Consider the following 15841-nt stretch of genomic DNA (forward strand, 5'->3'; position numbering starts at 1 on the left):
TGAGACATAAAGTTATATATAAAATTGTGGGCATTGAACACTTAGAAAAAATTGGGACCACAATTCATAAATTTGGAATTAAAAATCTTGCAAAATAAGGCCATGGTGGCCGTGTATATGAAGTAGTCCCACACAATTGTGTGGCCAATTTTAAATGGTCCAACACATGTGTGGGCCAAAGATGTGGAGATATTTTGTGGAACCTTAAAATATGAAGACTAAGTCATCTTTTTTCTCATTCAACACTTAGCAAATAAAACAAGAACTTGGAGAGCTCCACTCCCTCTAGCTCACGGCTAAGACCAAGGAAAACCAAATCCCTTTCAAGCCTCTCCAAAATTATTTCTTTGGTTCAAACCCACTAATTAGAGGTCCCTAAGTAGCTTGGAGACATTGTTGGAGCGATCAAGTCATTTATTTGAGAGATTGCAAACCCTAACCCATTGTGGAGTTGAAGAGGAAAGGTGAGAATATTTCTTGTTTTATGAGTTATAAATATTGTATGCATATTGTAGTATGTTAATATGGACGGAAATCATGAAATATTGTATGTTGGAAGTGGGTTGTGTGATAGGTGGTCTAGCCGTGCAAATGGGTGTTGAAAATGAAATTGATGAATTAATTGGTTGTAACATATTTGATTGTTGTAGAGTGGAGAAGAGAATAAAAATCATCGAAATATGTATATGTGTAGTGATAGACGAATATGGGTCTTATTATATGCCGAGGATTGCACTAATATCGCTTAGCGTCGAAATGGTTATTGTGATAACTTTTATGTTAGAAATGAGAGTTTAATGTCTCAAATTGATATGGTAAGTGTTGAGGACTGATTTGGAGAATTTTGTGCACTTAATGAAATCCTTATTTATGACAACCATATATATATATGTGTGTAGTGTGGCCGGGTATAACCTCCAATTTGTAGCAAAGAATGAATTAATATCGCTTAGCGTTTTAGTTGTCGTCGTTATGAATTCTAGTTGGAAATAAGTGTTTAATGACTAAAGAAAGATGTTGAGATTGTGTGGGCTGATTTGAGGCCCATTATGCGTTTGATGTAATTCGTATATTTGTGAAAATGACATCGTTATATTGTGGATTGTTGATACAAATCATGAAATGAAATTGAGGAATGTGCTATAGGGGCTGTCTCGGTTTAGGGGGCTGTTTTTCGGCCAATTTGGAGTAAAATGTTGGATCGTTGGAAATATTATGTGAGTTGTTTAGAATGCCCTTGAATATTGTTGGAAAGAATTCGGGTTGATAATTGAATGTATGAGCTATGTTGTGGCTTGAATGTAAGCCGTTGAAAAAAATATTAGGAATGTTGTCGAATGTTGAAAAAGAGATTTATTAATGTAATATTGCCTTTCAGATTAATTATCGATGTTGCTAGGTTGGTTATTGTGGTTGTTGTTGTTGATTTTGAGCGAGTTAAATTCTCGGGATGGCCTATTTACAGGGGAAATGTTGCCGAATTTTCTGTAGAATTTAATGTTAGTTGGAATATATGGCTTAAGTGCCTATGTTTAATATTGGATATTCGTTGGCATATTTGTAGACCTTGGGGAGCCCGAGGCGTAGATTGGAATTCACTTTAGATTGGCCATCTTGGAGTGCGTACGAGGTATGTAAAGCAACCTCCCTTCTTTTTGGCATGTCTTAGTTTTACATAGGCTAGATTAGAGCCTTAAGGAAATTCCAAATCCGAAATCGGAGCATGATATGATCTATATATGTTCCTTGGCACTCTTATGTATGATTTGATGAAATATGAACCTTTATGTATTTGAAATAATCGCTTTCCGAACTTTGCGCAAAAAGGTTTCACTTTAAAGAACTTCAAAATTTCTGAATGCCATACATTTCACATAAATGCTCGGATTGCTCCAATATTTTTATAAAAGTTTGCATTATGTATGATACGTATGTTTTCCATAGGCGGGCCCGACTTGGGTAAATACCCGTCCGTGGGTCCCGCGACTTTCCTTTATGTAATTCAGAGAATCTTTGAAAGAATTTGGTATGATTATTATTCCGATTTCAAATATGATGATTTTACTTATGTTTGAATTTATGATAATGATTTTATGCATATGACTACTCACGACTCTACTCGTGCATTCTCTTATTCCTTTCGCCGAGTCCCGGGCCGGTTCTGTTGTCGTGCGTATTTTGATATACTCCGGAGTTATGCTGTGTTTATGGTTCACCGAGCTACTCGCAAAAGAGGGTCGGGTTCCACCTATATTTGGTGTTATGCTGTGTATGGCGTTATGTTGTGATGTGATATGTGACGGGGATACGGAGATTTGAAACTTTCTGGTGTTATGCTGTGTTATGGCGTCATCGACGGGTGGGCGACCATATTCTTCTGTACCCTATGCATTACTTACATATTTTTGAAAGTAAGCAAATTTTGATATGTTGGATTTGCACTTATGTTTGGTACTTCCATTTCGTTTATGTCTCAGATTTGCTTTCTGTATATTCTGCTTTGCATACTCAGTACATATTTCGTACTGACCCCCTTTCTTCGGGGGCTGCGTCTCATGCCCGCAGGTACAGATGCACAGTTTGGTGATCTAACCATTTAGGACACCCTCTTCTGCTGTTTGGAGTGCTCTTCTCATTTCAGAGCACACATTTTGGTATATATTCGTTCGCTATGTATATATTTATTTGTTCAGGGGCACGGCGGGGCCCTGTCCCGCCATATGATTCGGTTTGTCTGTTTAGAGGTCTGTAGACGTATTTGTGGGTGTGTGTGCCTACTTCTGTAAGGATGTGTTTGCATGACTCTATTCGTTATGGCAGCCTCATCGGCGTGCATTTTGTATATGTTTGTGGCAGCCTTGTCGGCGTGCATTTGTATATGCGTTTTGGGCCGTTGTGCCATTTGACAGCCTTGTCGGCTTTTGACATATTTGATAGCCTTGCCGGCTTTTTGATATATGTGCATATGTTCGGCGATGTATATTCCGCTGCCTCTTCTGATTCTGATATAATGTTTTGTACGCGCAATCGCGCAAGATAATATTCGTTCTCAACTCTGTTTAAAAGTGATGATTTAGTTTGTATGTCCGTTTGGGTGCCCAAGTAGGGCACCAGTCGCGGCCCACGGGGCTGGGTCGTGACAGAGTATGTTGTATTCCAGTGATTGACACTCCGAGCTCATAAGCTCACGATCCTTAACATGTACTACGGTCTCGTCGCTGGTAGCAGAAGCGAAAGGGTGACAGCATGAGGATCCCATACTAATGCAGCTTAGAGATACGCTCCCTCAGAAGAAGGAGTCGGCATTTGATATTTCAGGAGACGGAGTCGTCCGATGCCGAGGCAGATTATGTGTCCCTGATGTGGCAAGTGTACGCCACCAGATTTTGAGAGAAGCTCATTGCTCTCGTTACTCCTTCCACCCCGGAGCGACGAAGATGTATCACGACATTAAGTCTATATATTGGTGGAATGGGATGAAGAAAGATATGGCGGAATTTGTTGCTCAATGTCCTAATTGTCAACAAGTGAAAATCAAGCACTACAAGCCAGGTGGATTGTTGCAAGATATAGAAATCCCAACTTGGGAGTGGGAAGTGATTAACATGGACTTCATTTCAGGTTTGCCTCGTTCTCGACGTAAATATGATTATATATATGGGTGATTGTGGAACGACTCACAAAGTCAGCTCATTTCTTACCGGTCCAAACGACCTATGTGGCAGAAGATTATGCAAGGCTTTACCTTAAAGAGATAGTAAAACTCCATGGCGTCCCGGTATCTATTATCTCCGACAGAGGGACTCAGTTTACAGCTAAGTTTTTGAGGTCTTTCCAAGAGGGTTTAGGGACCCGAGTTAGCCTTAGCACGACATTTCATCCCCAGACCGATGGACAAGCTGAACGTACTATTCAGACTCTTGAGGATATGTTATGAGCATGTATGATAGATTTGGGAGGGAATTGGGATGATCATTTGCCACTCATTGAATTTGCTTACAATAATAGTTATCATTCCAGCATTCAAATGGCACCATATGAAGCTTTATATGGGCGAAAGTGTAGATCCCCAATTGGGTAGTTCGAAACCGGAGAAACTAAATTGATAGGGACAGACTTGGTCCAGCAAGCTATAGAGAAAATCAAGCTTATACAAGATCGGTTGTTAGCAGCCCAAAGTCATCAGAAGTCCTATGCGGATAATCGTCGAAGAGACTTAGAGTTCGAAGTGAAAGGTTGGGTATTCTTGAAAGTGTCGCCGATGAAGGGCGTAATGAGATTTGGAAAAATGGGGAAGCTCAGTCCCCGGTATATTGGGCCATATGAAATCGTACGCAAGATAGGAAAAGTGGCATATGAGTTAAATCTACCTCTAGACTTGGAGTCAGTTCATCCAGTATTTCATGTTTCGATGCTTCGGAAATGTGTTGGAGATCCTACTAGGATTGTCCCAGTGAATGATGTGCAAGTAACAGAGAAATTGACTTATGAAGAGATACCCATTGCCATACTAGATAGGCAAGTACGGAGACTTAGAAACAAAGAAATGGCCTCAGTTAAGGTCTTATGGAGGAACAACAACCGAGAGGAAATGACGTGGGAAGCAGAAGAGAGTATGCGATCCGAATACCCACATCTATTTCAGCCCTTGGAAGAAGTACAAAATGAGACGTCGAGATCATAAGGTATGCATGTTTTCTGTCACGACCCAACCCCGTAGGCCGTGACTAGGGCCCAATCTGGGCACCCAAACACATCTATCAAATGCTATCTCAAAATTTTATGAAACGCATTCAAGTATATAACAGAAGCCATCAAGGCTATATTTCAAATTTAGACAATTTCCAGAAAAATTTCGACAGAGTTTCCTTTGTTTTTCGGACTATCCAAAATAACCCTGTACACAGCAAATACCACAAAGGCCACACAGGGCCAACAGAACAACATATTCATGTGCGAGCCGACAAGGCTGCCATAAACATATACAAAATGCATGCCGACAAGGCTGCCATAACGAAGGAGATCATATGGACACAACTGTACAGAAGTAGGCACACACATCCACAAATAAGTCTACAGACCTCTAAGCAGACCAAACGAATCATATGGCGGAACAGGGCCCCGCCGTACCCATGAACGAATATATACAACATAGCGAACAAAAGTGTATACCAAAAGACGTGCTCTGAAGGGAGGGGAGCACTCCAACAGCCAAAGGGGTATCCTACACTGGGGGATCACCGAACTGTGCGTCTGTACCTGCGGGCATGAAACGCAGCCCCCGAAGAAAGGGGGTCAGTACGAAATATGTACTGAGTATGCAAAGCAGAATGTAAAGAAAGCAAATCTGAGACATAACGAAATGGGAGTATCAAACATAAGTGCAAATTCAATCTTATCAAATTATTTAGTTTCAAATATGTAAGCCATGCATAGGGTACAGAAGAATATGGTCGCCCGCCTGTCGATAGCGCCATAACACAGCATAACACCAGAAAGCTTTCAAATCTCCGTATCCCCGTCACATATCACATCACAACATAACGCCATGCACAGCATAACACCAAATATAGATGGAACCCGACCCTCTTTTGCGAGTAGCTCGGTGAACCATACACACAGCATAACTCCGGAGTATATCAAAATGCGCACGATAATATAACCGGCCCGAGAACCGGCGAAAGATATAACAGAACGCACGAGTAGAGTTGTGAGTAGTCATATGCATAAAATCATTATCATATATTCAAACATAAGTAAAATGATCATATTTGAAAATCGAAATAATAATCTTAACGAATTCTTTCAAAAGTTTCCAAATTTTATAAATGAGAGTCGCGGGACCCACGGGTGGGTATTTGCCCGGGTCGGGCCCGCCTATGGAAAACATACATATCATATGTCATATAGACTTCTACAAAAATATTGGAGTAACCCTAGCATATTTGTGCAAGATATAGCATTCCAAAAATTACGAACTTCTTTTAAAGTGAATCCCTTTTTATGCAAAATTCGAAAAGCGATTATTTCCAAAAACACAAGGGTTCATATTTCATCACATCATACATAAGAGTGCCAAAGAACATATACGGATCATAACATGCTCGTATTTTGGATTTGAAAGTTTCCTTAAGGCTCTAATTTAGCCTATAAAAACTAAGACGTGCCAAAAGAAAGGAAGTTGCCTTACATACCTCGAACGCACTCAAGATAGCCAATCTTAAGTAAATATCCAATCTACGCCTCGGGCTCCCCAAGGTCTACAAATACGCCAACGAATACCAACATTAGATAAGGGAATTTAGCCATTCATTCCTGCTAATTATTAAATTCTACAGAAAATTCGGCAGCACTTCCCCTGCAATTAGGCCCTCCAGAGAATTTATCTCGCTCAAAATCAACAACAACAACCACAATAACCATCCTAGTAACATCGATAACCAATTCGAAAGGCAAAACAACATTTATAGCTTTCTTTTACATCTTCCCACAACTTTCCAATTATTTGTTTCGACGACTTATATTCTAGCCACACTATCGCTCATACATTCGGTTATTAACCCGAACCCATACTAACAACCTTCAAGAGCATCCTAAACAATCCACATAATATTTACAACGACCCGAACATTTTTTTTCTCATTTTTCAAGTCATATTTCGTCTCAACAATCCACAATATCACGTTCTTATTCTCATATAATATACCAATTACATTAACGCACGATAGCCTCAAAACAGCCCGTGAAATCTCCCATCACTCATAAGTCATTAAATGTTCATTTCAAGACTAGAATTCATGACGACGACAACCAACCTACTAAGCGGTAGTAATGCGGTCTTCGACACCATTATAAAACTCACATTCGTCCACAACACACATATATACATATGTTAAGGAATCCTATATATACGAATTTCGTCCAATGCACAAAGTTCTCCATTCTACAACAATTTAACATGATGCAAGAATAAATTTATCAATCCAATACCACACAACACACCCCCCACTTACACGGCCAACATGCCAAACACACAACCCAACTTCAACATTCTATATTTCTATCCATTTTAGCATACTACAATAGGCATACAAGATTCACAATACATAAACAAGATGAAATCTTACCTTTGTTCTTCACTTCCTCCAATAGTTAGGGTTTGCAATTGGGCACAACTAGTGGTTGGATGACCCAAACAACTCTTCCACGCAACTTAGGGACTTCAATATAGTGGGTTTGTATCAAGGAAATATTTTTAGAAGAGCTAGAAATTGATTTGGTTTTTCTCTTGTGGTGGCCGAAACAGTGGGGTGGAGAGAGCTCCCAATTTGTCTTGTTTTATGCTAAGTGTTGAATTGAGAATGAGGAGAGAAGACTTAGTTTTTCATCCTTTATGTGTTCACAAAATGTCCACATTGCCCTTGGCCCACACAATGTGTTGGACCAATTAAATTTGGCCACACAATGTGTGGGACCCCTTTAAATTTACATGGCCACATGGCCCTTTTTGCACAAGATTTTTAATCCCAATTTTTATGAATTGTGGTCCCAATTTTTCCTAGGTGTTCAATGCCGACAATTTCATATATAACTTATGTCTCAAAAAAAAATCAAAAGGTCAAAAATCCCGACTTCAAATCCCGGAATAGTCTTGGCCTTAAATTATCATAATTAATCCGAGTTGTCCCGATGTATAAAAATACGGGACGTAACATTTTCCTTTTTTGCTTTTGGGTTGTGTGTGGCCAATTTTTATGTTATTATGTAGTGGCCCTATGTGGCATCGATATTATGGGCTGTTGTGGCAGGATGGCAGTGCCATATTGTAGGGGAAACTCTGGCGAAATTTTTATAGAATCCCTGAAGACTTTAACATTCGAGGACGAATGTTCTTAAGGGGGGGGGGGGGGGGAGAATGTTACACCTCGGAAAATTTTCCGTTGGTACGCAAGAGAACGAACTAGTGATGAATATGAGTGCATGATGTCCATGAGCAAGAAACGACATTGATGACCTTAGGCAAGATTTCAAAAGTATCCGATGTGAGACGAGGAAGTTGGCTAAGTTAAGATGAGATACAAGGTGAGCAATGCGTGTGCATGGACGGGGGTGATTAAAATGAGAAGTCTAAGAAATATGGGAAGTCGCAGAATTGCAACTGCCCAGTGGTCGTATTGCAAAATACAGACCGTAAATTGCTATACGGTCCGTAAACTGGCAGTCGTAAACTGCCATGCAAAAGCTTCAGCTTTTTGCCAGCCGAGGAAATGGTTAAATACGACCTGGTGGACGGACCGTAAAGTGATTTACGGCCCGTAAACCATGGTCGTAAATCACCATGCATGCAGCCTTAAGTTTCTGGTTCTGCTTAAGCTTAAAGACGACCACGAGGGACGGTCCGTAAACTGAAATACGGACCGTAAACCTCCATGGACGACCACTGTTCACCTAGCATAGATTTTTCAATTCATTAAATATGAGGATCAAGACTTGTCTTATTTCATTTCCACATTACACCACTTCTCTCTAAAACTTCTCTCTACATTTATTATATGAGTTTTCAAGGATTATAAGCCACCAATAACATTAAGACAAGTGAATCAAGGATAAGGGAATCATCAAGGATCATCCAAGTCAAGAAATGCTAATGGGTTTTGCTCAAAGTGGAGTATTATTAACCAAAGCTTGTTCCTACAACTTCTAAGGTAAGAGTCATGATTTTTACAAGATGTTTAAGATATTGGAGAATTAAAATACATGGATTGTAGAAAATGTGGTCAACTAGGTCATGAATGGTGAATTGTGACATTTTGAGGAATAATTTGAATTGAATTATGAATGTTGTTGTGTTACGATATGAATGTATTGTAAATGGTACTAAGATCATGAACTAGATACTTTAGACGAATGGACGAAGTTGGAGGCCCTGACCATAAATATGGGAGAATTAGAAGCAAATTGAGAAATCTAGATAATGTGGATGATGTGAATGACTAATGGCCATTGTTATGATATTAATGAAGGTATAGACGCTGGCATTGGAAGGAAACGTGCAAGTGTAGAATAGTTCGACGAAAAGGTATGTAAGGCTAACCCTTCTTTCATAAGGCATGGTTCTTGGCCAAATTTCTAATTCCTCTATATGAGTATGTTGTATTCCGGTGATTGACACTCCGAGCTCATAAGCTCACGATCCTTAACATGTACTACGATTGTACTACGCCCCTCATATGACGAGTAAGCTTAAAGATATGGATGTAGCAATAATGACGATGATAGTGATGACGGTGATAATAATAATGATGCTAAAGGTGCCTACAGGCTATTATATTCACATGTGCCCATGAAGGGCTATAATGACACCCCGAGCTTATAATGCCGGGTAGAATATATGTATATGGATGTATATATGTATATGATTATGTATAAAGTATGTATACGACTACGTAACGCGCGCACACCTCTGCAGATGGTACAGATAACCCTGAAGCCTTGGTAGGGCCAGGTAGAAATAACATTGAGCCTTGGTTGGCTAAGTACGTATGAAACACCGAACCTTATGGTCGGGCTCGCTATGTATGTATATAAGTGTAAGGCTATGCATATAATATGAATATGAATGTGAAAAGACTATGTATACGAATGCGAATAAGGACATGTGTACGAATATGAGCACAAGTATGGTACGAGTACTATTATGGAATACGGATGATGTCGTAGGTGTACAAATACGTATGAAAAATGGAAAGTCCTATGAAAGGCAGGTAAGCGCTATGACGATGATATTATTGTCTCCCCTCCTATGCTATTTCATATGTTGTTCATGATGCTTATTTATTGATGTTGCTCATGCTTTACATACTCAGTACATTCTTCGTACTGACGTCCTTTTGTTTGTGGACACTGCGTCATGCCCGCAGGTGCACAGGGAGACAGACTTGATCCATAGCTTCCTATTCGGAGATTACATAGAGAGCTCCATTCCTTCGGAGCCATATCTTTTGGGTACTCATTCTTTTGTGTATATAATTATGGGCATAGCGAGGTCCTGTCCCGCTAATGTGATATGTTATACTCTTAGAGGCTCGTAGACATGTGTGTGTGTGGGTAGATGTGTTTGTCCTTGTCGGCCTATGTTTTGTATATCATTTTGTCGGCCACGTTGGCCCATGTATATTAATGTGGCATAGATGCCTATGATGATATAAATTTGTTGTTGCCCAAATGGGACTAGTTGACGAATGAAAGGAAAGCATGTATAATTATGTGGCTCACCTAGATGTAAGCATAAGAGTAAGCTAAGAGGGTGCCCGGGTGGGCTAGCACCGGCTGCTCGTCGCGGGGCCGAGTCGGGTCGTGACAAAAACTCAAGAATAGTGAGTTAGGGTTTTGGTGCAAGAAAAGAAGTTCAACTCAAAAGTTGTTCATCCATCATCTAAGGTGAGTTTTATGACCCTTTTATATGGTTTGAGTGGTTGAAAGTTGAAACACTTGAATTGTGGAAAGACATAGAAATTGGGTCATGAATGTGTGAATAGTGATTGGTGTGAACTATGAATGTTGGTATGTTGTGATTGTGAAAATGTTATAAGTGACATTTAGACCATGAAATAAGTATTATATATGAGAAAACGCGATAACAAGTTATAATCATAATTATGGAGAAATTTAAGAGAAATGGTGAATTGCGGTAAAAGTAGACAAATGAGGATTGTTGATGCTATATTGTGGATGTTGTTATTAACATTGGGAGTTGATATCGAATGTGGGAAAAGTAGTATAAACAAAGGAAATGCGGCCAAATTTTCTATAGAAATAGTGAACTGATTTTATAGACGATTAACTAATGTTAGTGCGAATTCTCTCTTGAAGGTAGAAACGTGATATCGAGGGAGAACAAGCAAGCGATAGATTAGCTAAACGACAAAGGTATGGGAGGCTTGTCCTTTCCTTCTATGGCATGAATCCTATAATGTAACTTTCTTTCTTCTCCATGAATCTCTTGAGTTCCTAAAAGATACGAGCTGATATCCCTAATTTCCTACACAAGGTAATGAGTTATAGTATAGGAGTTTTAAATGTTCATAATACGATGTCATTATTAATTACACTCACCTCATATACTATTCCCTTCAAGGTGAGGCAGGATGTTAATGAGTGCCCATAATGGAATCGGGGATCACGACTTTACGTCACCCCGACAAAGCATTGTTAACCTTGAACCTTTATGCATGCATCATGATGAGTATGTTATACTGATGATATCACACCTCGCCTATTTGGCCGGGCAGTCACCGCTAAGGCGGGCAGCTATACACCATGGCCAGACGTCATGGGCAGACACCACTAGTGGGCGGCAGGAGATGATACCCCGGATGCGGGAGGCCTGGACGCAGGCTAATGCTAATGATTATCACACCGATCCGATATGGACGGGCAGTTTATATATTTATGCATATATGATATAATGATGACTATGAGTAAGCCAACATGCATCACTCATTTTCTATTTGACAGTCAGATACATATGTTCCTTATTGATGCTCCCTTTACTTCATTCATGTGATATTATTGTTTATGCCTCTCATACTCAGTACAATGTTCGTAGTGACGTCTGTTTTCTTTGGACGCTGTGTTCATGCCCACAAGTAGGCATGGAGGAGACTTTGCTCCGGACTCGTAGGAACTGTTAGCTGTTAAGAGCACTCCATTGTTCCGGGGGTGCTTATGGTTATCCCTTTTGTGTACATGTATGTTTTGGGCACGACAGGGTCCTGTCCCGTCCATATGTCTAGTACTCTAGTAGAGGCTCGTAGATACGCAGTGTGGGTGGTATGCTCTCACGAGGTTGCTACCACGTGCATGTATATGTATGTATATATATATATATATATTATTTCATTGACTAAAAGGCTTGTGCATATAAAAGTGTTTATATTTTCAAAGGAAAGATGACTTTCTTGTAACTTGAGTATAATATTGATAAAAACATTAGATGAGAGTGATAAGTAGTAGAGTGAGGGGTGCTCGGTGGTTAGCCCCGAGTACTCGTCGCGGCCCCTGGTCGGGTCGTGACATTTTCCTTATCACCTGTTTATCTACTAATTCTTCATACCCTATCATCCATATTATCTCTTCGGCCTCTGTCATTTACGCCCTTATATGCTCGCTTACCTCGTACTTACCACATACTCTTATTCACTTTTGGTCCCATCTTCCTTTTTGTGCCCTTTTAATATGTCTGAAATTCTTACTCCTTTGACCTTTATGTATCCTTCTTACGCTTCACAGATATTCCATGCCTTCATCCTCTTGAAGTTTAACTTATTTTTTCCCCTTAAGGGTACCTTCAAAGACTGGAAATATAGTATCTTTTGCTTCCTCGTATCAACTGAACCGATCACTACATTTCTTATGCTCGGTCTTGCGATCGGTAACTCTTGTACTTACATCAAGAATACCTCGAATCTCTTCTTCAGTGATCTTTTTCATCCAATTTATCCCTGAAGTTGCTAGTCCTTAGCCCGACTGATGAATTAAAAATAAATTTTGAAATTTGTCGAAATGCGAACCAGACTCCTTACCCATCAGTGAATTCAAAACAGTTCACTCTTTTCTTTGTCTGTAATGAAACCTCATGGAACAAGCAAAATAACGGTTCCGTTAGATATCTATGATTGAAATTGGTAATAGATTGAAACACCTTGGGCTTATAATATATTGGCCTTTAAGAGAAAAGAAACCGGAAAGAAGTTGAATAAAGGAATAAGGCACCAATGCTAGAAGGTGTAGTAGATACGAGTAGATGATATTTGCAGATACCTATGGCAAAGGAGTGCGGTATGTGAATAAGAAAAGGATACTAGAAACAAAGAAATGGCCTCAGTTAAGGTCTTATGGAGGAACAACAACCGAGAGGAAATGACGTGGGAAGCAGAAGAGAGTATGCGATCCGAATACCCACATCTATTTCAGCCCTTGGAAGAAGTACAAAACGAGACGTCGAGATCATAAGGTATGCATGTTTTCTGTCACAACCCAACCCCGTAGGCCGTGACTAGGGCCCAATCTGGGCACCCAAACACATATATCAAATGCTATCTAAAAATTTTATCAAACGCATTCAAGTATATAACAGAAGCCATCAAGGCTATATTTCAAATTTAGACAATTTCCAGAAAAATTTCGGCAGAGTTTCCTTTGTTTTTCGGACTATCCAAAATAACCCTGTACACAGCAAATACCACAAAGGCCACACAGGGCCAACACAACAACATATTCATGTGCGAGCCGACAAGGCTGCCATAAACATATACAAAATGCATGCCGACAAGGCTGCCATAACGAAGGAGATCATATGGACACAACTGTACAGAAGTAGGCACACACACCCACAAATAAGTCTACAGACCTCTAAGCAGACCAAACGAATCATATGGCGGAACAGGGCCCCGCCGTACCCATGAACGAATATATACAACATAGCGAACAAAAGTGTATACCAAAAGACGTGCTCTGAAGGGAGGGGAGCACTCCAACAGCCAAAGGGGTATCCTACACTGGGGGATCACCGAACTGTGCGTCTGTACCTGCGGGCATGAAACGCAGCCCCCGAAGAAAGGGGGACAGTACGAAATATGTACTGAGTATGCAAAGCAAAATGTACAGAAAGCAAATCTGAGGCATAACGAAATGGGAGTATCAAACATAAGTGCAAATTCAATCTTATCAAATTATTTAGTTTCAAATATGTAAGTCATGCATAGGGTACAGAAGAATATGGTCGCCCGCCTGTCGATAGCGCCATAACACAGCATAACACCAGAAAGATTTCAAATCTCCATATCCCCGTCACATATCACATCACAACATAACACCATGCACAACATAACACCAAATATAGATGGAACCCGACCCTCTTTTGCGAGTAGCTCGGTGAACCATACACACAGCATAACTCTGGAGTATATCAAAATGCGCACGATAATATAACCGGCCCGGGAACCGGCGAAAGATATAACAGAACGCACGAGTAGAGTTGTGACTAGTCATATGCATAAAATCATTATCATAAATTCAAACATAAGTAAAATGATCATACTTGAAAATCGAAATAATAATCTTAACGAATTCTTTCAAAAGTTTCCAAATTTTATAAATGAGAGTCGCGGGACCCACGGGTGGGTATTTGCCCGGGTCGGGCCCGCCTATGGAAAACATACATATCATATGTCATATAGACTTCTACAAAAATATTGGAGTAACCCGAGCATATTTGTGCAAGATATAGCATTCCAAAAATTACGAACTTCTTTTAAAGTGAATCCCTTTTTATGCAAAATTCGAAAAGCGATTATTTCCAAAAACACAAGGGTTCATATTTCATCACATCATACATAAGAGTGCCAAAGAACATATACGGATCATAACATGCTCGGATTTTGGATTTGAAAGTTTCCTTAAGGCTCTTATTTAGCCTATAAAAACTAAGACATGCCAAAAGAAAGGAAGTTGCCTTACATACCTCGAACGCACTCAAGATAGCCAATCTTAAGTAAATATCAAATCTACGCCTCGGGCTCCCCAAGGTCTACAAATACGCCAACGAATACCAACATTAGATAAGGGCATTTAGCCATTCATTCCAGCTAATTATTAAATTCTACAGAAAATTCGGCAGCACTTCCCCTGCAATTAGGCCCTCCCGAGAATTTATCTCGCTCAAAATCAACAACAACAACCACAATTACCATCCTAGTAACATCGATAACCAATTCGAAAGGCAAAGCAACATTTATAGCTTTCTTTTACATCTTCCCACAACTTTCCAATTATTTGTTTCGACGGCTTATATTCAAGCCACACTATCGCTCATACATTCGGTTATTAACCCGAACCCATACTAACAACCTTCAAGAGCATCCTAAACAATCCACATAATATTTCCAACGACCCGAACATTTTTTTTCTCATTTTTCAAGTCATATTTCGTCTCAACAATCCACAATATCACGTTCTTATTCTCATATAATATACCAATTACATTAACGCACGATAGCCTCAAAACAGCCCGTGAAATCTCCCATCACTCATAAGTCATTAAATGTTCATTTCAAGACTAGAATTCATGATGACGACAACCAACCTACTAAGCGGTAGTAATGCGGTCTTCGACACCATTATAAAACTCACATTCGTCCACAACACACATATATACATATGTTAAGGATTCCTATATATACGAATTTCGTCCAATGCACAAAGTTCTCCATTCTACAACAATTTAACATGATACAAGAATAAATTTATCAATCCAATACCACACAACACACCCCCCACTTACACGGCCAACATGCCAAACACACAACCCAACTTCAACATTCTATATTTCTATCCATTTTAGCATACTACAATAGGCATACAAGATTCACAATACATAAACAAGATGAAATCTTACCTTTGTTCTTCACTTCCTCCAATAGTTAGGGTTTGCAATTGGGCACAACTAGTGGTTGGATGACCCAAACAACTCTTCCACGCAACTTAGGGACTTCAATATAGTCGGTTTGTATCAAGGAAATATTTTTAGAAGAGCTAGAAATTGATTTGGTTTTTCTCTTGTGGTGGCCGAAACAGTGGGGTGGAGAGAGCTCCCAATTTGTCTTGTTTTATGCTAAGTGTTGAATTGAGAATGAGGAGAGAAGACTTAGTTTTTCATTCTTTATGTGTTCACAAAATGTCCACATTGCCCTTGGCCCACACAATGTGGTGGACCAATTAAATTTGGCCACACAATGTGTGGGGCCCCTTTAAATTTACATGGCCACATGGCCCTTTTTGC

The sequence above is a fragment of the Lycium barbarum genome, chromosome 1 (genome assembly GCF_019175385.1).
Source record: "Lycium barbarum isolate Lr01 chromosome 1, ASM1917538v2, whole genome shotgun sequence".
Classification (NCBI taxonomy): domain Eukaryota; kingdom Viridiplantae; phylum Streptophyta; class Magnoliopsida; order Solanales; family Solanaceae; genus Lycium; species Lycium barbarum.